General features: G+C 42.2%; 1 long non-coding RNA gene across 3 annotated transcripts in view; it reads right to left on the bottom strand.

Moving 5' to 3' along the window:
- Nucleotides 1-21,991, bottom strand: part of LOC102414397 — a 52,775-nt gene extending 30,784 nt beyond the window's left edge. Inside the window, exon 1 of one of the 3 annotated variants that reach the window (XR_006551065.2) lies at nucleotides 21,662-21,991. This is a non-coding gene — a long non-coding RNA (uncharacterized LOC102414397). The remainder of the gene's footprint in view (nucleotides 1-21,661) is intronic. The other 2 variants (XR_006551064.2, XR_006551063.2) reach the window with 2 other exon arrangements.
- Between the last annotated feature and the right edge of the window lie 1,752 nt (nucleotides 21,992-23,743).

Below are 23,743 nucleotides of genomic sequence, written 5' to 3'. Positions count from 1 at the left end.
AGCGCCACAGATAGGCCTGCAGTGACATGGGATGGTGTTTGTTGGGCAGGGAAACAGCCTGTGGGCTAGAAAAATGCAAGTGGGTGGCTGTTTGAACTTCACTGCAAAGCTCCTTTCAGTCAGGAGCCTTTGTAGATGAAAATAGACTGGCTAGGGCAGGAGGCATTCCTGAGAACTGGTCGAAAGGACATATTTTCCTTTGTAAGAATATTTTTTCCACCCCAGCCCTTCAGATCGCTTTTGTTTATGCCATTCCTGTTCTTTATCTGTTAATGGCTATACTAAATTTACCTTGTCAGAGCATATTGCTGTTATTACATACACTATGCCCTAGTGCTGCTGCTAAATCGCTTCAGTCGTGTCCAACTCTGTGCAACCCCATAGACGGCAAGCTCCTCCGTCCATGGGATTTTCCATGCAAGGGTACTGGAGTGGGGTGCCATTGCTTTCTCCAATGCCCTACTGCTAACTCTCATTTAATCTAATTCTACAAGGAGCCGTGTATTTAATATTCACCAACAGTCCTTATGGACTTCCCTGGTGGTTCAGCTGGTAAAGAATCTGCCTGCGATGCAGGAGACCTGGGTTCGATCCCTGGCTTGGGAAGACCTCCTGGAGAAGGGAACGACTACCCACTCCAGTATTCTGGCCTGGAGAATTCCATGGACTATAGTACATGTGGTCGCAAAGAGTCGGACATGACTGAGCGACTTTCATAAAAGTCTTTATACCAATTATTCCTAAATCATTCAGCTTGTCCGAAGCACGTTTTTCACAACATTCTTTATGAAGGGCTCATGGAACAATATTCCTTGAGCTCTTGCTTGTTGATAAATTTGTCAGGGCCATTTCTACTTTAAAGGTAAATTTTGCTGGATTTAAAATCCTCAGTTCAGGACTTCCCTGGCAGTCCAGTAGTTAAGACACCATGCTCCCAAAGCAGTGGGGTGGGGTTCTATCCCACAGGCCACAACTAAGAGTTCACATTGCTGCAACTAAAAAAAAAAAAAGATCCTGGATGCTGCAAGTAAAGATCCCATGTGCTACAACTACCCAAAGCATCCAAATAAATACTTTTTTTTTTCTTAAAGAAGTCCCAACCTTAAATAAAATCCTCAGTTCATCTTTCCTTGAGTAACTTAAAAATGGTACTCCATTTGATCCTGGCATAAAGTATTGCTATGACAAAGTCTGATGATAAACGAATTTCCTTTCTCTTATAAGTAACATGTTCATTTCACTTCCTTTACAATCTAAAAGTTTTACTAATATGTTTGTTCTCCAGCACTTTATATGCTCTTCCAATATATAGTTTAAAATCTCTTTCCTTTTTCTTTTTGAAATTTAGGCAAATTTTCTTAAGTTACAGTGTTTAGTTTTTGTTTCCTTGCTTTGGTTTTCTTCTTCAGGACTCCCATTAATTAATATATAATACTAATAATTATATATAATTATATATTAATATATATATAAATTATATAGGATATAATTTATATATTTTTGCCAATCTGAAATATGTGTCACATTCTCTCAAATCCTTGTCATCTTCATTACTTTTTGCTTCTTTCTGCATCTCTTTTGTCCTATTTTGTTGTATTTTGAATACACCCCCAGCAATTTCTCCTCAAATAGCACTGTGTCCAGGAAAGGAGCCTGCAATGGGCAGTTTCAAAAGTTCAGAGGGACTGTTGTGCTCCAGCCCCGGGACCTGACCTCAGGCCCCACAGTCACCTGCCTGCAGAATGATCTTCTCAAATTTGCCTGTTTGATACCATGACACAGAGAAGCTGATACCATGCAGGTCTTATGGCTTTTGCTGATGTGTTTCTGTCCATGTCTTTTTTGTGAAGACACTTTGTCACCTAATTTTGAGCTAAATGTTGTCCCAGGGTTTTTAGTTTTCATTCTCGTTTCTCCATCTGTTGTTACAGGGAGATTCAGAAATGTCCCAAAAGTACGCCTCCCCTGCTGCCGCCATCTTTCCAGAATGATCCTGTTGAATGTCAGATCATGCCACCTCTCAAAAATCCTGAAAGTGACTTCCAATCTCATTTAAGGTGGAAGCCAAGGTCTTCACAGCGGCATACAAGGCTCTGTTGTTTCAGCGCCTCCCCCACACTCCTCACTTCCCTGAAGCCTTCTTCTTAGCTCTTTCCCCTCCAGCTACTCTGGCTTCCTTGCGGCTGCTTGAACAGGCCAGACATCTTCCCATTTTGCACCTTTCCTCTAGAAGTTACCTCTGCCTTAATCACTCTTCCCTCAGAAAAGAGCTGAGTTAACCACTTCCTTCAAGTCTTTGAAATCTCTTTCTCAATGACATCTAGAATGACCTCCCTGTCTAACACTGTATCCTCCCCACTGGCACTCCTGGTCTCCTTTGCTCTGCTCTTTTCTTTTTTCATCGCATTTAACATCTTCTAACATTAAACACTTTATTTAATATGCTTATTATTTATTATCTGTATCCCCCTTGCTAGAATATAAAATCCATGAAAGCAGGAATGTTAAGTCGGATTTGTTCTCTTATGTGCATGAAGTTCCCAGGTGCAGCTATTTAGTGAATTCACAGGACTTTCCCAGTGGCCCAGTGGTTAAGAATCTGAGCTTCTGGCCGCTCGCACCTTCTGAGATGGCCCACGGTCTGTGAAGTGTGTTTCTCTCTAAATAACTCCACTTCCTGTCTATCACTTTGTCTCGCTGAATCCTTTCTGCAATAAGACATCAAGAACGTGAGCTTCATTAAGTCCTGAGACCAGGAACTAAGGCCCCCACCAGGTGGAGGATGGAATGATGATGTTGACCCTCCTGACTTCAGTCAACTAAAGCTCTGTCAACCTTTGCCCCAATTCTCTGCTGCATTCTTCTCTGTTGAAGCCCCCTCATGAATATGCATGTGCCTTTAGCTTAAAATTTGCCCAATTTTGCTGTTAAGGAGACTCTACTTTGGAAACGTGTTTTCCTTACTTGCTGCTAGTAATAATCATTCCTTCTCCTGCTTAAAAAAAAAAAAAAAAATTAAACATCTGTGCTTCCACTGCACGTTGCGGGGGTTCAATCCCTGGTTGGGGAACCAAGATCCCACATGCCACATGGCATGGCCAAAAATAAGTAAAAAATAAATAAATGCACAAATGAATAAATAAATGAAGCAGCCAAGGATGTGGTTTGCTCTGAACCAGCCACTAGAGAGCTGCTTTGATGTCACCACTTCCATCACCCTTCTGCCCTGGCCCCACTGTGGATGCCATGGTCCACAAGCCTATTGTCTGAATGACTATCAGGAACAGCCAGGCAGAGTATTATGAATTCTCAGAAGAGTAGTGTCACAAACATTCTTTCTAGGACTTCTGAGTTCAGCCCAAGCCAGAAATAGCACCCCAGCCATGTGCCTTCTAGCAGTTGAGCACATCTGCCGCTCATTGCACTGAAAGAGCAGAGGAGCCTGGAGGGCTCCTGAAAACAGAGACACAGCCCCAGGCCTCGAGAAGGAGCGCAAAGGTAGGGAAGATGAGCCAGCCCAGGCCCAGCTGTATGCTGTTCAGAAACCCAGTAACTAGAGTCAGTTGTGTCCTTGTCTCTCTGGATGGAATTCGTGACCATTATTTACAGGGTGTTCTCAGCTTAGTCTCGGGGTATAGACAAGGCCTATCACTGGCCTATCTTATAGCTGTCCCAGCACAACTAATGAAGTCAGTACCAACCAAGAAAGCATCAGGTCAACAGTCTTACCTTCTAATCAAAGCTAGTAGGTCTCAGGCAAGCAGGTACCGACCTCCTCTCAGAACAAGGAAGCCTAAGGCAGAGGCTGTCTTAACAGGAAAAGTCTCTCCTAAACACTAATTAGTCTTGGGAAATGCTCACTGAGCTTGGATGCCTAAGGGATCATTGTCCAGTCAGGAGAGTGCAAGCCTATTGCCAGGGCCAAGAAAACAGGTAAAAGGCCAAAATAGAGGTTGTTTCCAGCCTTAAGCTTAGCATCTCAGCTCTTTCCTTCACTTCATATTTATTCGGTTCCTATTTACATGGAACCTGTGAACACAGCAACCAAGATGACCTCTCATCCTCTCTCCACATTGTCATGGGTGGGCTCGTGTCAGATCCTCCCGCAAGCCCTTCTCTGCCCCGTTTGCAGGGCAGTACAGGAAGTATGTTTTGAAGTGCTTTTTTCTCTCTTCTTTTTTCCCCTTCTTATCCCCAACTGGTAGATGAATATTCTTTAACCAATAAAAATGAATGGGCCCCACTTTCATTAACTTATAGTGGGCCAAGAATCCTCAGATCACAGGAACCTGAAACTCAGATCATCTCTCAGGGTTTCTAGAGATCTTCTGACCTTGGAACCAAATATTTAGTGGTTCCCACCACCACCCCAACAGCCACAATGGTCCCCAGCCCAGCTGAGAAAGAGATTAGTATGCAGACTTAGTACCTGTGATATTCTTACTTATTCCATATAAGCTGCCCTGAGAGGAATACCATTTGCTGTTATGTACATGAGGAAACTGAGTTCAGTGAGGCTGAGTGGCTTATCCAAGGTCATGCAGATTGGAAAAGACCCCATAATTTTTTCTGCCTTATGATATGTCCTATCTCACCTGTACACATATGTTCCCTGTGTTCAAAGATGTCAAGCCCATTGACCTCTGAAAGGTTTCTGAAATGTTACGGAAATAAGACTTCTAAAACAGAGAGAGCAGGGGGACTTCCCTGGTGGTCCAGTGGTTGAGAATCTGCCTTCCAATGCAGGGGACCCAGGTTGGTTTCTGGTTGGGGGAACTAAGATCCCATGAGTCATGCGGCATGGCCAAAAAAGAGAGAAACCCTGCATACTGGTTCCCCCAGGAGATTCTGTTATCCTAGAGTTATTATTAATATTGTTCTCCTTTCAAAATTGTCTTAGTTTGGACAGTGTTACATAGTTACCCTATGCAAGATAGACCAGGAGCAAAGAAGTAGGAAAAAACTACAAAAAGAATTGGTCGAGAAGTCACTGAACACCAGGCATGGAAAGGCCTCATTAGGGCTTTGATGTTCTCAAGGTCTTCCCCACCCCAGCTTTTTCCACAGGCTTTGTCTCAGAGGCACTCGTCCAAAACCACTTGTACCCTCCTTGTGCAGCGCCAGGGAGGAAATGAGGCTGGAACATGCCAGAGGGTTCTTACCACCCCAGATGACCCTTCCAATGGATCTCTGTCTTACTATGAACAAACTTCTTCTCTAGGCAGGAGACACATGTCCTTCCAATTCTAACAGAAAGGACTCTCTCCTGTAAAGGAGAAATCTAAGACACTACCAAGGTTTTGAATGTCCTGTAGAGAAAAAAATAAGAATGTTTTGACTAAAGCTTTTACTCCACATAGGAGCTTCCCGAAAGATTCTCCTCCATCACATAGTGAAATGATACATGGAAAGAACAAATATGTAGAAATCAGACCTCTGAGTCTGTATTCTAGCATGCCCGCTTCTGAGTTTGGTACCTTGAGTAAGTTTCTCAGCCTCTTTGAACTTCAGCTTTCTAATTCATCTGAAAAATGGGTATAAGAATACACTTTGCAAAGTAAATATCAGATAAGATTATGTGTAAAATATACGGCAGATAAGAGACTCAGATGCTTCCCAGATGGCACCATGGTAAAGAATCTGCCTGCCAACGCAGGAAATGCAAGAGATGTGAGTTCAGTCCCTGGGTTGGAAAGAGCCCCCTGGAGTAGGAACTGGCAACCTGCTCCAGTATTCTCGCCTGGAAAAAATGGACAGAGAAGCCTGGCAGGGTCCTGTGCCATGTAAAATAATGGATACTGGAGATTTCAGGGATAGAAATGAATGAGTTCATGCCCTTAAGCTGCTCACAGTCAAATGGAGGAGGGGCCATGTGCCATATTGTTCTATCTGGCCTCTTGCAGTTTTTAATTGCTTTCATCTTTAAGATCCATTCCCACTCATATTCTTCAGGTGTGTGTTGATATAAACTTCATAAACTCTTAAATAAATAAGAGAGGGGCCATATGGAGAGTTCCCTGGTGATCTAGTAATTTGGATTCAGTGCTTTCACTGCTGTGACCCAGGTTCAGTCTCTGATTGGGGAACTGAGATACTACTAATCTTGAAGCACTGCTGCTGCTGCTGCTAAGTCACTTCAGTCGTGTTCGACTCTGTGCGACCCCATAGACGGCAGCCTACCAGGCTCCCCCATCCCTGGGATTCTCCAGGCAAGAACACTGGAGTGGGTTGCCATTTCCTTCTCCAATGCATGAAAGTAAAAATGAAAGTGAAGTCGCTCAGTCGTGTCTGACTCATAGCAACCCCATGAACTGCAGCCTACCAGGCTCCTCCATCTATGGGATTTTCCAGGCAAGAGTACTGGAGTGGGGTGCCATTGCCTTCGCTTGAAGCACTGCCAAACACTAAATAAGTAAATAAATAAAGTCACACAGTTTCATTAAAAAAAAAAAAAAGAGGGAACATGTGTCCACACCTCGCCATGTTGTCAGGCAGGGTTCAGGGTTCTTTTTTTTGGCTGCACTGGGTCCTTGTTGGTGTGCACCGGCTTTCTCTAGTTGCAGCGAGCAGGCTTCCCATTGGGGCAGCTTCTCTTGTTTCAGAGTACAGATTCTAGGCACTCGGGCTTCAGTAGTTGTGGCTCTCAGGTCTGGTTGCTCTGTGGCATGTGGGATCTTTCCAGACCAGGGATTGAACCCATATCCCCTGGCTTGGCAGATGGATTCCTATCCACTGTACCACCAGGAAAGTCCTAGGCAGAGTTTTAAAACACTGTCAGAGCAAAGAGAATGAGATAGACCATTCTGGCTTAGCAGGTGCAGAATCTCATAGAAGAGTAAGGACGTGAACAAACCCTGGATAGCTAGGTTCCTAAGCACCTGACAGCATGTTTAGTCTAGGTTGGCAAAGTTTGGCTCCATTCTTCCCTCTGTAAAGAAGACAAGTTGTTTCTCAAAAAGAAAGATAAAGGAGACTGCATACTCCTCTTCCATTTTCTCATCTGAGATCAATTTCCAATTCGAAAACTGAAAATGCACCTTGAGAGCCAACCTAGACCAAAACACAGAACTTTTGGTGTGGAAATTAATCAAGACTTGGATATAAATTCAAGTCACCTATGAAAAATGTTTCAACTCCATTGAATTCACTTTGAGACACTTAATAGAAAACAGCATTAAATCACAAAATAAATACACAAAATATGACTTTTCAGAGGTAAAAAAATAAACAGTACTTAAGACCTGTCACTGCTAAGAAATATTAACCAAGGTCATTGGCTTGAAAGGGGAATTAGCAAATTCATTCATTAGCCTTCTGCTTCTACTAAGATTCTCAAGCCTTGTTTAAACTAGTAAGTTAGAACTTTTTATTAAATAAACAAGTAATTGGCTCTGAATGGAAAATGAAACAGAAGCATAATTCAGTTTGCTTGTTCGTACTTGGCTATCAGCTAGTAGAGCATAAAGTGTTTCCATGTCTACTGCTGGCCATCTTGTCCAGTTTTCCTCCGTTTGCTGTAAGTCTGAAGCAATAGGAAATTGCTCCCCTGAGGACATTTGGCAATGTCTGGGAACATTTTTGATTGTCAGAATGGAGGGGGGTGGGAAGTGTCACTGGCCTCTAGTGGGCAGAGACCAGGGATGATGCTAAACATCCTGCCGTGCACAGAACAGTCCCCCAAAGCAAAAAAAAAAAAAAAAGGCGGGGGGTGGATCCAGTCTGATATGTCATTAGTGCTGGGGTTGAGAAACTGGACAAAGTCTGGGTAAGTTGAGAAAGGCTTTGCAGAGAAAAAAGAGAAGATAAAATTCAGAAAATCCATAGCTTTCTTAATGATGAAATTGTGAGAAGAGTGTTAATATGGGCAGGTACTTAATATCAAAGATTCTACAGCATTTTGAGAAGAGCAGATCAAAAGCTCCACAGTTGCTGTTCAGGTTCTGCAGTGATTCCATTTTATTAACTCCAAATTGAAACCATGGTTTGGTAGATATTTTCCTTTTCTAAGTAGCGAATTTGTTTATGTGAAAATTTTAAATGATAAAAAATAGTATACTACATGTGTATGTTTGTGTTTATCTGTATCTGTGTGTACACATACACACACACAGGCTTCCCAGGTAGCTCAGTGGTAAAGAATCTGCCTGCCAATGCAAGAGAGGCAGAGACTCGGGTTTGATCTCTGGGTCAAGAAGATCCCCTGAAGTAGGAAATGGCAACCCGCTCCAGTATTCTTGCCTGGAAAATTCCATAGACAGAGGAGCCTGGCAGGCTATAGTCCATGGGGTTGCCAAGAGTCAGACACAACTGAGCGACCGAGCATGCACACACACATACACATATATACATTTATAGATATAATTCCATTTATTAAAAAGAATTATACTGTGGAAACATATATTGATGAAGGACTGCTAAAATAAATTATGGGACATGTCTTTATATCAGAGTATTTGTATATCCATTAAAAATAAGAAAGATGAATATAGAAATATGGTATGCTTTAAGATTCTACAACAAAAATTTTAAAAGAAGAATAGGTTTAAAAATTGACAAGTTAGCAATAATTGTTGAGGCTTGATGGAGGTTATTTGAAAGATTAAATTTTCCATATGCTGTTTTAAATTTCTATTAATAGAAAAAGTCAAAAGTAATTATGGGAAGCACTATGTGTTTTCATTTAGAAATATCAAGATATAATGTGAGCAGGGACATAAATGGGAAGGAAATCCAAAAAAGAGGGAATATATGTACATATAGCTGATTCATTTTGCTATACAGCTGGAACTAATACAACATGGTAAAGCAACTATACTCCAATAAAAATTAATTTAAAGAAAGATATAATGTGAATAGAAAGAAGTGCGGAATAGGGGTGGGGGGCAGAGTGAGGAAACACAAAAATTTATTTAAGTAACTGTAAGTGTTTAAATAAGGAAGTTATGGAATGCTACCCAAAAATGAATTAAAGTTGTTATGTGGGAACCTGGAAAGAGGAGTCAGGAACTAAAAGGATGGGGAATAAGAATGGGAACAAGACTTTTCAGTGTATACCTTTTGTAAATTTTTGAGCCCTATGAAAACACTACACATTTAAAACCTTAAATGGTATGAAATAAGAGTTCATAAGATAGAAATGAATCCTGTCCTCAAAAACTGGGGACATGTTGTTGCCATATTACATTCTACCCTTGAAAAGAACTCAGACTAGTTTCACAAAGATTATCTCATTTATCTTCACAAAAACCCTGAAAAATTTTAAATGGGCATGGAAATGGGGGTAGAGCAGCAATCATCAGTCTGATATAAGCTGCACAGATCACATGAAACTGGAATTAGGTTTGTTCTCCCTGGATCTTCAAAATAGAAAAGAACCAAAGTATAAGGATAAAGAGAGAGAGGGTAATTCCCTGGTGGTCCAATGGTTAGGACTTCATGCTTTCTCTGGCAAGGGCACGGGTTTGATCCCTGGCTGGGGAACTAAGATCTCACAGAGAGACAGAGAGAGAACATTAGACTCAACAGGATGAACTTTTAGAACAAAAACCAGTCTACGGGAGGCCTTAGAAATAGCAAATGACTGGGTCATCTCTATATAAAATCTTGGTGGAGTGTGCAATTCAGCAGGCATTTACTGAGCTTAGATTGTGCTAGACCTAAAGGTAGAATGGAGTTAAAGATGAACAAACCACATTCTTAGATATGGTTATCTCTGCATGGGAGGAGAGGGTTACCTGGTAATACCTGTAAAGATTTAAATTGCCTGCCTCCTAAAACCCAGAAATTTCATTTTATGGTATCTATATATACAAAAGAGGCATGTGTATAAGAATGATCTGTGGATCATGTTTCTTCAGTATCCTAAATTGGAAATGACCTATGTCTCAATTAATAGGGGATTGACTGGCTAAAGAAGCTAGAGTAATATATTCATATTAGGAAATATCAGGAAGCAGTTTAGAAATAGAAAGTAGAAGACAACTTGAGAAAGCTACATGTAATAAAAGAATAAATTGCCAAAATATACAGTTGAATTGGAAAGGGAAGAAAAAGGTTGAAGGACCATCGATACAATATGATACAAATGAAATTTTTTAAAAGCTTTATATTTTCCACGGGCATATATAAATGTATGAAATATGCAGGAAAAGTTCTGAAGGAAAAGAAAAAAGTGATAACAATGTTCACTTCCAGGGACTGGGAAAAGAAATGGTGAAAGGATGCCTTTAGCCTTCTCTGTAATGTTTTTACAAGGCCAGTGAGTTTATGGATCATTCATTTAATTAGATTAGATTCATTTAATTAAAATAATTGCTTTCATGTGTGTGCTAAGTTGTTTCAGTCGTGTCTGACTCTTTGCAACCCTATGGACCATAGCCCACCTGGCTTCTCTGTCCATGGGATTCTCCAGGTAAGAGTACTGGAAGGGGTTTCCATTTTCCTACTCCAGGGGATCTTACTGACCCAGGGATCGAACCTGCATCTCTTACGTCTCCTTCATTGGCAGGTGGGTTCTTTACCATTAGCACCACCTGGGAAGCCCCATACTTAAAAGCAAAAAAGAGAAGGCAGCATCCTTTCTCAGTAATGCTAAGAGATGCAAAAGCCATCTTTAGACTATGAGAAGAGCCACATACTAAGGATCATGGAGCAAAAACATCTTCTGAGGAGTTTGGTACCTTGATTATATCCTAGCACTGCTGCATAGCCTGGACAGTTACCTCTGACTTCTTCCTTTTTAAATTTTTTTTAAAGAGACATATTTCTTTGTTAACTTGAATATTATCTCCCTCTCTTAAAAAATTTTTTTTTTTTACTTATTTATTTGGCTGTGTTGGGTCTTAGTTGTGACATGTGGGATCTAGTTCCCTGACCAAGGATCAAACCTGGGCCTCCTGGCATTGGGAGTGCAGAGTCTTAGCCACTGGAGCAGCATGGAAGTCTCACCTCTGACTTCTTGTCTGAGAAAAATAAACCTCTTTCGGTTAAGGCCACAGTCAGGTTCCTTGCTGACAAATGTGATCTAACAATCACACAGGACTCTAGAGAGGTTCACTTTGGGGAAAGAATAGAGATGCCAGAAAGGCCTTAGCCAAGTCTGGCTTTGAAAATGTAAAGGAATTGCTCCTCCACTCCAAGGTCCCTTGGGACCACCAGGTCCAGAATATGTGCCAGACACACCGGGAATCGGACGGAACCACAGCCGTCAAAGACTCAGAGAAACATGGAATGGAGGGAGGGGGCGTGCACGGGGCTTCAAATCCCCCTAGCCAAAAACACAGAAGGACAGTCTGCTAGAAAGCTGAGTGTCTGCAACTTGACTCCAGTGTTTATGGCCATAGATCCCACTCTACACACAGCAGCAGCAAGTGTGACAGGGGAAGAGCTGGGGCTTTGGCAGCTGTTTGTTTGAACCTGCCTGGGCAGCTCCCTGAACACTTGTTTCAAAAGCAGGCAAAAGATGGGGACATTTCAGGAGTTCCCAAAAAGAACTTAGGAGAAGGGAGAAGAATGGCACACGCCCTGGAAATGGATTATGTTCCCCAAGGCAATCTTTGTCCTTTCAGATCTAGCCAAATCTCCCCTGATGGGATTTCCATGATATAGGAGGGAAGCGGGCAGGGCACAACCTTTAAAACAATGACAGAACCATAGGACATGATAAAAAACTGAGTCCAAGATGGCACAAGGTTCAACTTCCAGTGGACCTTGAGCCTCATTATATGTTCATTGTTATACACTTACAAACTAAAACTTAAAACTCAACATTCAAGATCGCCCCATCACTTCCTGGCAAATAGACGGGGAGAAAGTAGAAGCAGTGACAGACTTTATTTTCTTGGGCTCCAAAATCACTGCAGATGGTGACTGCAGCCATGAAATTATAAGAAGCTTGCTCCTTCAAAGAAAAGCTATGACAAACCTAGACAGCTATTAAAAAGCAAAGACATCACTTTACCAACAAAGGGCTTACTAATCAAAGCTATAGTTTTTTCCAGTAGTCATGTATAGATGTGAGAGTTGGACCATCAAGAAGGCTGAGTGCCAAAGAATTGATGTTTTTGAGTTGTGGTGCTGGAGAAGACTCTTGAGAGTCCCTTGAACTGCAAGGTGATCAAACCAGTCAATCCTAAAGGAAATCAACCCTGAATATTCACTGGAAGGACTGATGCTAAAGCTGAAGCTCCAATACTTTGGCCACCTGATTTGAAGAGCCAGCTCTTTGGAAAAGACCCTGATGCTGGAAAGTATTGAAGGCAAAAGGGGAAAAGGGCAGCAGAGGATGAGATGGTTAGATAGCATCACCAACTCAATGGACATGAATATGAGCAAACTCTGGGAGGTAGTAAAGGACAGGGAAGCCTGGCATGCTATAGTCCATGGGGCTGCAGAGAGTCAGACAGCACTTAGCAACTGAACAACAACAAGCTAAATGGCACACCCAGCAGTGCCGTGACAGTTCCGAGGCCAACTATAAAAGGCCAAAAAATGGGCAGTGGCTCAATTCCTGGAACTGATACACAAACGTTTGATCATAAGCTTTTTTTTTTTTTTTCATGTGATACCTGCTCCAATACAAAAACTGATGTAGAATGAACCAGACTCTGGGTATTGCCCTCTCTCATGTCTTCTGGGATTTCAGCAAAGGGAACCATGATAGGGACTGGAGTTAGGAAATTAGGTTTCAAATCCTGGCTCTGCCTCTTAACTGCCTCTTAAGCAAATCACATCATTTCTTGGAACCTCAGTCTCTTCATCTGCTAAGTGAGAATAGTGTACCTGTCACCTAGAGGAAGAAGTGGCAACCCACTCCAGTATTCTTGCCAGGATAATCCCATGGACAGAGGAGGTTGGCGGGCTACAGTCCATGGGGTCACAAAGAGTCAGACGCAACTGAAGCCACTGAGCACACCTAGAGGAGTTGTGAGAATCAGATGAATGTGCGCTGAGAGCAAGTGCACCCAGATCAAGCTTTGCATGAAGTTGGCCTTCATAGACTGTTGGTCACATCTGAATCTGGGGAGATGGGCAGCCCCACTCTCTGAGCTGGATTCCTAGAGGGTCTTAGTGGCAGCATCCGGTTGAAAGAGAGCCCTGGGCTAGTTGATTTGAAGCTATATTTGCATAACAAACACACTGTTTTTGTTTTGTTTTACTTAAAAGCTGTATCATTTCATAACATAAAGTTCCCTAATTAAGAAATTAATTTTAAACATTTTCATCATAATGTAATACATTCTCACCTTACTAAACATTTTTAAATGTAGGAAAATCAACCATAGTTCTAGTATTTAATTTTAACATTTAACATATTTTTTCTAGTTTTTTTCAATGTGTGCTTTTTTTTTTTTGACCTTGGTAAAGATGCTGGTAAAAATTAATTAGGTTCTATTTTCTCCTAGGACAAAATTTGTAAATATATATATGCTTATCTATAAATAAATATATATTTAAGGTGAGATAGAGAGAGAAAGAGATAGGGAAAGAGAGGGAGAGAGAGGTTTATTTTAAGGAGTTGGCTCATGCAATTGCAGAGGCTTGGCACATACAAAAGAGGTAGAGATTCACAGAAGAGTTGCAGCTTGAGTCACAATAAAATCCCTTCTTGCTCAGGGAAAGTCACTCTTTTTTTCATTAAGTTCTGCAACAGATTAGATGAGGCCCATCCACATTGTTTCTCAAAGTCCATCAATTTATTTTATTTTATTTGGCCATGCCCCAAGACCTGTAGGATCTTAGTCCCCCAACCAGGAATGGAACCTATGTCCCTTGAAGTGGCCACACAGAGTCCCAATCGCTGGACTGCCAGGAAATTCTCAAAGTCCATCAGTTTAAATGTCAACCTCATCCAAAACACCTTCACAGAGGGACTTCCTTGGTGGTCCAGTGATTAAAAATCTGCCCTGCAATGCAGAGGATGTGGGTTCTATCCCTGGTCAGGACACTAAGATCCCACATGCCTCGGGGCAGCTAAGCCTGTGAGTTGCAACTACTGAGCCCTAGAGCTCTAGAGCCCGTCCTCTGAGAAAGCCCCTGCACCCCAGTGAAGATCCAGCACAGCCAAGGTTTTTAAAAAGAAAAAGATATAACACAAAAATGCCTTCACAGAAACAGAAACCATGGGTGGGCACCATGGGCCAGCCTAGTTGACATATAAAATTAACTCTTTGTAACACCTTTTTATAAATGAAAGCCCTGAGGGTCGAATGGAGCTCTGTATAAGCTGCTTCTCATACTATAAAGGTATTTGCGTAAAACTTTGTGGAAACCATGGCAGCTGTTGAACTCTGGGCAAGTTTAGCTTAATTCAAGGAAGAGTTTTATAACGGCTGTGGTAGTGTGTGTGGAGTAATTTTACTATTTGCAGTCAGCAAGCTCATTGCTTTTGTTTAGATTATATGATGAAGACAGGAATACGTGGAGCTGATGGAAATTGGGTAGGAGGTGCTTAAAGCACATGACTTTCCTTAGTGAGGTCACATGGCTTGAATGAACCAGGTGGGACAGTGATAGCCTGATGGTGCTTCTTAAGGAGACAGTGTTCTTGCGTGTTTCTCTAGTTCATGTCCTCTGGAAAGCCTGCCAGCCCAACCCTACTGCTTCGACAAAGCTCCATCACCCTCAGGAGAAGGCTTGAGGCGGCCAAGGCAATAAAGGGAATTAAAATTCTGGCAAAGGTAGAAAAAAACTTCAGGCCCAAGTCCCATTCCCAAAGAATGGGAGTTGGAACCATGAGCCCTGCTATTTCTGTCTTCTCAGAGATTACAGTGTGCGGCTGGCAGACATATCTTACAAGAGAAATTTGTAGACCGTGAGAGCCAGTAGGTCATAGGGTCCGAGGAAGGCTCAGCCCCACCCCTGCCACACCTCCCAATACACCACCAGTTGCCTCCGTCATCAGCAGCTTTAGTCATCTCCAGCCTAAGATAGAGGTTGTCTGGAGCCTTAACTGGAAAGGTCAGTTGATTTAAATAGCTGCGGCACTCACAGCAACTTTCCTGGCATAAGAAAGGAAACCCAAGCCGCAATAGATGATGTACCCAGGGCGCTACCTATGGTTGCAGGAACAGAAACGGAGGCTACCGAGCATTTGTTTGATACCGGCTGTGTTCCCTACTCGTGTGCTTTGGCACATCCACAGAGTGACCTTACTTAATCCTGAGGGCTGTATATCATTGTAACCATGTTGTAGGTGATGGAAAATCTCAGCACGATTAAATGACTTGCCCAAAGGCAAGAAGATCAGACATTGCTCCTTCACTGACTCAGTGCTGTAGACTTAGACCCATGTGCTTAAAAAATGTAGGCACTTTTTTCCCCCGGAAAAGATGATAAATGCATGCTTTTTTTTAAAACTCCAAACTGTAGAGAAAAACAACCACAAACAATTCTCTGTTATCCCTGTCTCAAGTAAGTCACTATCAGTACTTGTAAATTTTACCAGGAATAGTCTATGAATATAAGCATATAAATGTATTTGGAAGTGTGTGTGTTTTTCGTGTGTCTGCTTTTTGTGTGCACCCACCTTGCTTTTTCACTTGGTCCAGGGGACTTCCCATGTGGTCCAGTGGCTAAGACATGATGCTCCCAGCGCAGGGGACATAGGTTCAATCCCTGGTCAGGGAACTAGATAGATCCCACATGCTCAGCGTGGCTAAATAAACTTAATCAGAAGCTACTGTATAGCACAGGAAAGTCTGCTCAATGATCTGTGCTGACCTAAATGGGAAGGAAATCTAAAAAAAAAATGGATATGTGTGTGTATTTATATATAACTGATTCATTTTGCTGAACAGCAGAAACTAACACAACATTGTAAAGCAGCTATACTCCAATAAAAAATTTAAAAAAAAAAGAAAGTCTGCTGATTACAAGCCAGGAGTTCTAGAGAGCACAGTGGAGAGGTCAGTTGTGGGGAAGGGAGGAATAAATTGGTCCACGTTAGGGGATATGTGGAATACAGGGATATGAGAGACCCTGTGATAAAGGCTGAGGTTTGGAGCTCTGGCTGGATTGGAAAAAAGAGGGATGGGGACTTGATGGAATTAGTATTGGGTGATCCATTCAAAATGCAGTCCAGAATATTCCTAATTCCTGAGTGAGGAGACTAGGCTTTGTAGCAACATGCTCCTTGGGCAGCTTGGGGTGTTATGAGTCCCACTTTACAAGTATAGTGAATTACTCTTGATGAACTTAAGTAAATTGATGCCAGATGGAGAGTGAGCGAGATCCTTTGAGTCCAGAACAGGAGTTGGCCCACACTCTGAAGCTAAGAGATGTTTCCTAAATTTGATTGAGCAGAATTATATGGGATGGTTCTCTTTTTTTGGCTGTGCCGAGTCTTAGTTGCAGCATGTGGGGTCTAGTTCCCTGACCAGGGATAGAACCCGGGCTTCCTGCACTGAGAGTGCAGTGTGTTAGCCACTGGACCACCAGAGAAGTCCTTGGGATGGTTCTTAAAAATATGTACTCACTCTCTCCCTCCTCTAGAGGTGGGCATCCCTGATTCTGCAAGTTTCTAATCTGCCCTATTAGCGAAGTTGTAGAAAGAAGATAGTGCTGAGAACACAGAACTCTTCAGTTAGTTTGGAATTGTAGAGGACCATCTTTTATATACATGATTGTTTGAAGAAACATGATGTTTGAAGAGAAGGTGGAGGGGAAGTCAAAGCTTATTACTGCTGCTGCTAAGTCACTTCAGTCATGTCCGACTCTGTGTGACCCCGTAGATGGCAGCTCACCAGGCTCCCTCGTCCCTGGGATTCTCCAGGCAAGAACACTGGAGTGGGTTATCATTTCCTTCTCCAATGCAGGAAAGTAAAAAGTGAAAGTGAAGTCGCTCAGTCATGTCCGACTTTTAGCGACCCCATGGACTGCAGCCCACCAGGCTCCTACGTCCATGGGATTTTCCAGCAAGAATACTGGAGTGGGGTGCCATTGCCTTCTCTGAAGCTTATTACTAGTTTAGTCTAATATATCCCTACCAGTTAAAAACAAACAGCATACAAATAAGTCCATTGCGTTTTGAAAGCAAAACTTATATGGTCAAGGAATGCACTAACTCTATGGCTTCCCTGGTAGCTCAGATGGTAGAGAATCCACCTGCAGTGCAGGAGAGCCGGGTTCAAGCCTGGGTCAGGAAGATCCCCCGGAGAAGGAAATGGCCACCCACTCCAGTATTCTTGCCTGGAGAACCCCATGGACAGAGGAGCGTGGTGGGCTACAGTCCATGAGTCAGACACGACTGAGACACAGAGTCAGACATGCAAAGAGTCAGACACAACTGAGCAATTAAGCACGAAGGCGAAATAGGTTGCCTCTTAGGTTACTAGTATGTACTTAGGTGTGAAGAGGCCAGGAAACTGAGAATCATAGTGGAAAGTTCAAGATGGTTGTTTTTCTTCTTCATTCATCTGGTCATGTTAGCCCTTGTGGCAGTTCTTTCAGAATATGATACAATCTGGACTTCCCTGGTAAGTCCAGTGTTGAGAGTCATGCTTGCCAATGCAGGGGACATGGCTTTGATCCTTGGTCCAGAAGGATTGCATGTGCCACAGCTACTGAAGCCCAGACACCCAGAACCCGTGCTCTGCAACAAGAGAAGCCACTGCAGTGAAAAGCCCGTACGCAGCAATGAAGACTCAGCACAAATACATATACACATACATATATAAAATTTTTTTAAAGAATAGAATAATTATCATTACACTTAGTCTTTTCGTATCACAAAAGGAAAGTGATAACGAAATTATGTCAAATGGATTTGACATACAGGTATCCCCCGCTTTTCAGAAGTTCACCTTATTCTGGGTTCCTTTATCAGATCAGATCAGATCAGATCAGTCGCTCAGTCGTGTCCGACTCTTTGTGACCCCATGAATCGCAGCACGCCAAGCCTCCCTGTCCATCATCAACTCCCGGAGTTCACCCAGACTCACGTCCATTGAGTCAGTGATGCCATCCAGCCATCTCATCCTCTGTCGTCCCCTTCTCCTCTTGCCCCCAATCCCTCCCAGCATCAGAGTCTTTTCCAATGAGTTAATTCTTCGCATGAGGTGGCCAAAGTACTGGAGTTTCAGCTTTAGCATCATTCCTTCCAAAGAAATCCCAGGGCTAATCTCCTTCAGAATGGACTGGTTGGATCTCCTTGCAGTCCAAAGGACTCTCAAGAGTCTCATCCAACACTACAGTTCAAAAGCATCAATTCTTCGGCGCTCAGCCTTCTTCACAGTCCAACTCTCACATCCATACATGACCACAGGAAAAACCATAGCCTTGACTAGACGAACCTTTGTTGGCAAAGTAATGTCTCTGCTTTTGAATATGCTATCTAGGTTGGTCATAACTTTCCTTCCAAGAAGTAAGTGTCTTTTAATTTCATGGCTGCAGTCACCATCTGTAGTGATTTTGGAGCCCAGAAAAATAAAGTCTGACACTGTTTCCCCATCTATTTCCCATGAAGTGATGGGACCGGATGCCATGATCTTCATTTTCTGAATGTTGAGCTTTAAGCCAACTTTTTCACTCTCCACTTTCACTTTCATCAAGAGGCTTTTGAGTTCCTCTTCATTTTCTGCCATAAGGGTGGTGTCATTTGCATATCTGAGGTTATTGATATTTCTCCCAGCAATCTTGATTCCAGCTTGTGTTTCTTCCAGTCCAGCATTTCTCATGATGTACTCTGCATATAAGTTAAATAAACAGGGTGACAATATACAGCCTTGACGAACTCCTTTTCCTATTTGGAACCAGTCTGTTGGTCCATGTTCAGTTCTAACTGTTGCTTCCTGACCTGCATACAGATTTCTCAAGAGGCAGGTCAGGTGGTCTGGTATTCCCATCTCTTTCAGAATTTTCCACAGTTTATTGTGATCCACACAGTCAAAGGCTTTGGCATAGTCAATAAAGCAGAAATAGATGCTTTTCTGGAACTCTCTTGCTTTATCCATGATCCAGCAGATGTTGGCAATTTGATCTCTGGTTCCTCTGCCTTTTCTAAAACCAGCTTGAACATCAGGAAGTTCACGGTTCACATATTGCTGAAGCCTGGCTTGGAGAATTTTGAGCATTACTTTACTAGCGTGTGAGATGAGTGCAATTGTGCGGTAGTTTGAGCATTCTTTGGCATTGCCTTTCTTTGGGATTGGAATGAAAACTGACCTTTTCCAGTCCTGTGGCCACTTCTGAGTTTTCCAAATTTGCTGGCATATTGAGTGCAGCACTTTCACAGCATCATCTTTCAGGATTTGGAATAGCTCAACTGGAATTCCATCACCTCCACTAGCTTTGTTCATAGTGATGCTTTCTAAGGCCCACTTGACTTCACATTCCAGGATGTCTGGCTCTAGGTGAGTGATCACACCATCATGATTATCTGGGTCGTGAAGATCTTTTTTGTACAGTTCTTCTGTGTATTCTTGCCACCTCTTCTTAATATCTTCTGCTTCTGTTAGGTCCATACCATTTCTGTCCTTTATCGAGCCCATCTTTGCATGAAATGTTCCTTTGATATCTCTGATTTTCTTGAAGAGATCCCTAGTCTTTCCCATTCTGTTGTTTTCCACTATTTGTTTGCCTTTGATTTCAGGAAAGACCTAAAGACCTAGTACTTGTTTTGGTAACAAATCCAAAGAGGATTTTTGCTTTTACAAAAAAAGTCGAAAATTCAGAGTAGCGTTCAGTGTTTGTTTTGCAGGAGACTTGGTAGAAACAGCATGTACCACCTAAGCAGAGTGGCAATGCCAGGCTCCTTCCCAGGGAGCCACACTCCTCATCTCAGCATCAAGCTGCTCTATCCCTTTTGTCTGTTTTATTTTTGTTTAAACTTTTTATTTTATATTGGAGCATGCTGTGATAGTTTCAGGTCCACAGCACCATGACCCAGCCATACATATACATGAATCCATTCTCCTCCAGACTCCCCTCCCATCTAGGCTACCACATAACATTGAGCAGATTACCCTGTGCTAACAGTATGTCCTTGTTGGTTATGTATTTACATTTTTTAATTTATTTTTTATTCATTTATTTTTGGCTGCATTGGGTGTCTTGCTGCAGGGGCTACACTCTAGTTGCGGTGTGTGGGCTTCTCAATCGTTGCAGAGCACAGGCTCTAGAGTGCGCAGGCTTCAGGAGTTGTGGCTCATAGGCTTAGCTGCTCTGCAGTATGTGGAATCTTCCCATACCAGGCATCAAACCCATGTCCCCTGCATTGGCAGGCAGATTCTTAACCACTGGACCACCAGGGAAGTCCTGGTTATCCATTTTAAATATAGCAATGTGTACATGTCTAACCCAAACTCTCTTAACGATCCCTTCCCTCCACAAGCCGCCATAATTTTGAACTGTGTCTGTGAGCACTTATGCTTTGTCTCAGTTTACTTTGTGCCCCCATTAGCAAGACGTGTAGCGAGGTGATCGCTTCTTTGATTTACGCCATTTCGAGTTAGGAGAGGTTTCAGAGGAACACGCCGAGGAACCGAGAAGTCAAATTTAACCTGAGTTAGAAACGTTCCGTTTCTGAAACATAAAGACAAAGGAGTAGGAGCCAAGGACACAAAATAAAACTGGCCACATCACAGAAAGTTAAAACAAGAGAAAGAGCTCTGTTACACTTGTAAGTAACTAAAATTAATGTACGACAGTGTCACGTTGCGCAAGTTACAAAGCACTTTCATTTACTATGTCCCCAAAGCAGCAGTGGTAGGCTCAGGACAGTTATCACTGCCATTGCCATTTTTAACGATGACAGACCACAGAGTTCCAGGAACCTGTGGAACTGGACTGCCTGGGATCAGATCCTAACTATGCCTTTACTCATGTGTGGCCTTTGGCAAGTGGTTAATCTTTATGTGCCTCAGCTTTGTCTGTAAAATGGAAATAACAATAATAACTGTAGCTCAGAGGATTCTTGTGGAATTAAATGGATCAACAGCACCTAGCAGAGTGAGGCTCAAGGGGGCGGGGATATATGTATACATAGAGCTGATTCACGTTGTTGTACAGCAAAAACTAACACAGCATTATAAAATAACTATTCTAATAAAAACAAACAAAAAACCCAAAACAAACAAAAAACAGCACCTAGTATGCAGTAATTACTGATGCCAGGAGGAGAATTAAAAAAAAATACAAAAACTTTGCACATAGTCTTTTATTATAGAGACTTTTGTTTATACTTTTTTTAAAGCACATGCCTAAAAGATACAGGAATATAAATGAGTAATTCAGCTCTGTTAAGAATTCATCCACTCATTCAACACTTATTGAGTATCTACTAGGAACTTGGATAGATGTCAGGAGGTGCCAAAGATAAGGTAGAGAACTCTGAATTTACACACATAAAATGCTATTTTACTTCATCTGCTTTAATTAAATGAAATCTGAAGCCAATAGTAGTGATACTGAGGTGCCCTGGTAGCTTCAGCAACCTCATACTCCCCATCAGAATCTCTACTCAGCCATTCCAAATAGATTTACAAGCTAAGTAAAAGGTGTCCTTGCTCTGCAAACGCATCTCCAGGGTGAGTCGTCTGGCTGCACTGGCAACCCAAAAGCTGCCCTCCTCGCCTCCTCTCAGTGGTGCCCTCCGTGCACTCCGAGCCTGGGTTGCTGGGTCCCTGGCCCTGCCCAGAGCTGGAAAGAAATTCAGAAGAATTACCTGGTGCCCAACAGAAGGAAAAAGTGGCAAGCAGCTGCTGCAGGTGATGTCAATGCTTGCAGTCCCTGGAAGCACATGGCCGGCTCACTGCTCTGGCCCAGCCTCTTCAGGAGAATCCTGTCTCCTTTCTGGGCCCTAAAACAATATCTATGTCTCTTCTGTCTTGAAGAGTACTTCCTTTAAATCTTTTCAGAGGTTCCCTTTCTTGGGGAGCCCGTTCCCTGTAAGATTTAAAGTGTTTGAGCTTTCACTTGAGGACTGCTAGGCTTCCAGTAGCTTCAGATTTCCACCCAGCTTCAGTTTCCACCCAGCAACCCAGCCTTCCCCTGAGGCAAAAATCCCAGCTAACCACCTGCCAAGCGGTGGGGCCAGCTGGGGGCGGGGGAGGGGAGGACTACCTGCTAAAGTGCTCTTGGAACCACTCTCAGTAACCTTAGCACGATAGAAGCCAGGATACTGTACACTGGGTGATTGCTGCCCTAAGTTTTTAAAACACAAATTTTGGTAGTGAGACTGGTAAGCTTTTTTTCTTTTAAATTTATTCTCAGTCGGAGGATAATTGCTTTACAATGCTGTGTTGGTTTCTGCCGTACAACAATGAGACTGGTATGCATTTTTTTTATAAGAATAGACATAAAATCTGTAAACATCTAAGTCCCTGCTATGTGCTAAAGGCCATGCTTGAGGCTAGAACAGACCAGAGACCAGAAACCACACAATTCCTCTTCTCAGAGTTAAGTGGGAAGAGAGATGTTGAACAAGTTAATTTAAAAATCAAACACTCTATTGTTTAGAATTACACGTGTGCCAAGCCATAAAGTGAAGCAAAGGACTGAGTAATGCGAAATTTAGGCTGTAATTAAAGAGGGAAGGTGAAGCAATGGGGCAGAGGCTGTACTGGGAGGGGTACATTTTTTTTTTTCCCCAAATCCTTTTTTAAGAAAAAACTTTTCATTTTATATTGGAGTATAGCCGATTAACAATGTTGTGTGACAGTTTCAGGTGAACAGTGAAGGGACTCAATCGTACATATACATGTATTCATTTTCCCCTACTCCCCTCCCATCCAGGCTGCCACATAACACTGGGCAGAGTGTCATGTGCTGTACAGTAGGTCCTGGTGGGTTATTCATTTTAGACATAGCAGTGTGTACAGACAACCATAAATAAGTTCATTCTCTAACTCTGAGTCTCTTTTTGTTTTGTAAGTTCAATTGTCGCATTTCTTTGTAGATTCCACATATAGGGAATGTTATATGATATTTCTCCTTCTCTGTCTGACTAATTTCATTCAAAATGACAATCTCTAGTTTCATCCATGTTGCTGCAAATGGCATTATTTCATTTTTAACGGCTGAGTACTATTCCATTGTATGTAGGTATCACATCTTCTTTATCCATTTCTCTGTTGATGGACATTTAGGTGACTTCCATGTTTTGGCTGTTGTAAACAGTGCTGCAATGAACATTGGGGTTCAAGGATACATTGCATGTATCCTTTCAGATCATGTTTTCCTCCAGATATATACCCATGAGTGGGCTTGTAGGGTGATGTGGTAGCTCTATTTTTATTTTTTGAAGGAACCTTCATATATTCTCCATAGAACTGTACCAATTTACATTCCCACCAGTGGTGTAGGAAGGTTGCCTTCTCTCCCCACCCTTTCTAGCATTTATTGTTTGTGGATTTTTTGATAATAGCCATTCTGACTGGTATGAGGTAGTATCTCATTGTAGTTTTGATTTTGCATTTCTCTAATAATTAGCAATGTTGAACATCTTTTCATGTGCCTATTAGCCATCTGAATGTATTCAAAGAAATGTCTATTTAGGTCTTCTGCCCATTTTTTGAGTGGGTTGTTTGCTTTGATGCTGTTAAGCATCATAAGCTGTTTGTATTAATAAATTTTGGAGACTAATCCCTTGTCCATCACATCATTTGCAAATATTTTCTCCCAACCTGAGGTTGTCTTTTCATTTTGTATATTGTTTCCTTTGGTGTGCAAAAGATTTTGAGTTTAAGTAGGTCCCATTTGTTTATTTTTGCTTTTATTTCTATTATTCTAGGAGACAGATTTTTTT

Source organism: Bubalus bubalis, chromosome 5 (genome assembly GCF_019923935.1).
Source record: "Bubalus bubalis isolate 160015118507 breed Murrah chromosome 5, NDDB_SH_1, whole genome shotgun sequence".
NCBI lineage: Eukaryota > Metazoa > Chordata > Mammalia > Artiodactyla > Bovidae > Bubalus > Bubalus bubalis.
This window is presented reverse-complemented; position numbering and strand designations above follow the sequence as displayed.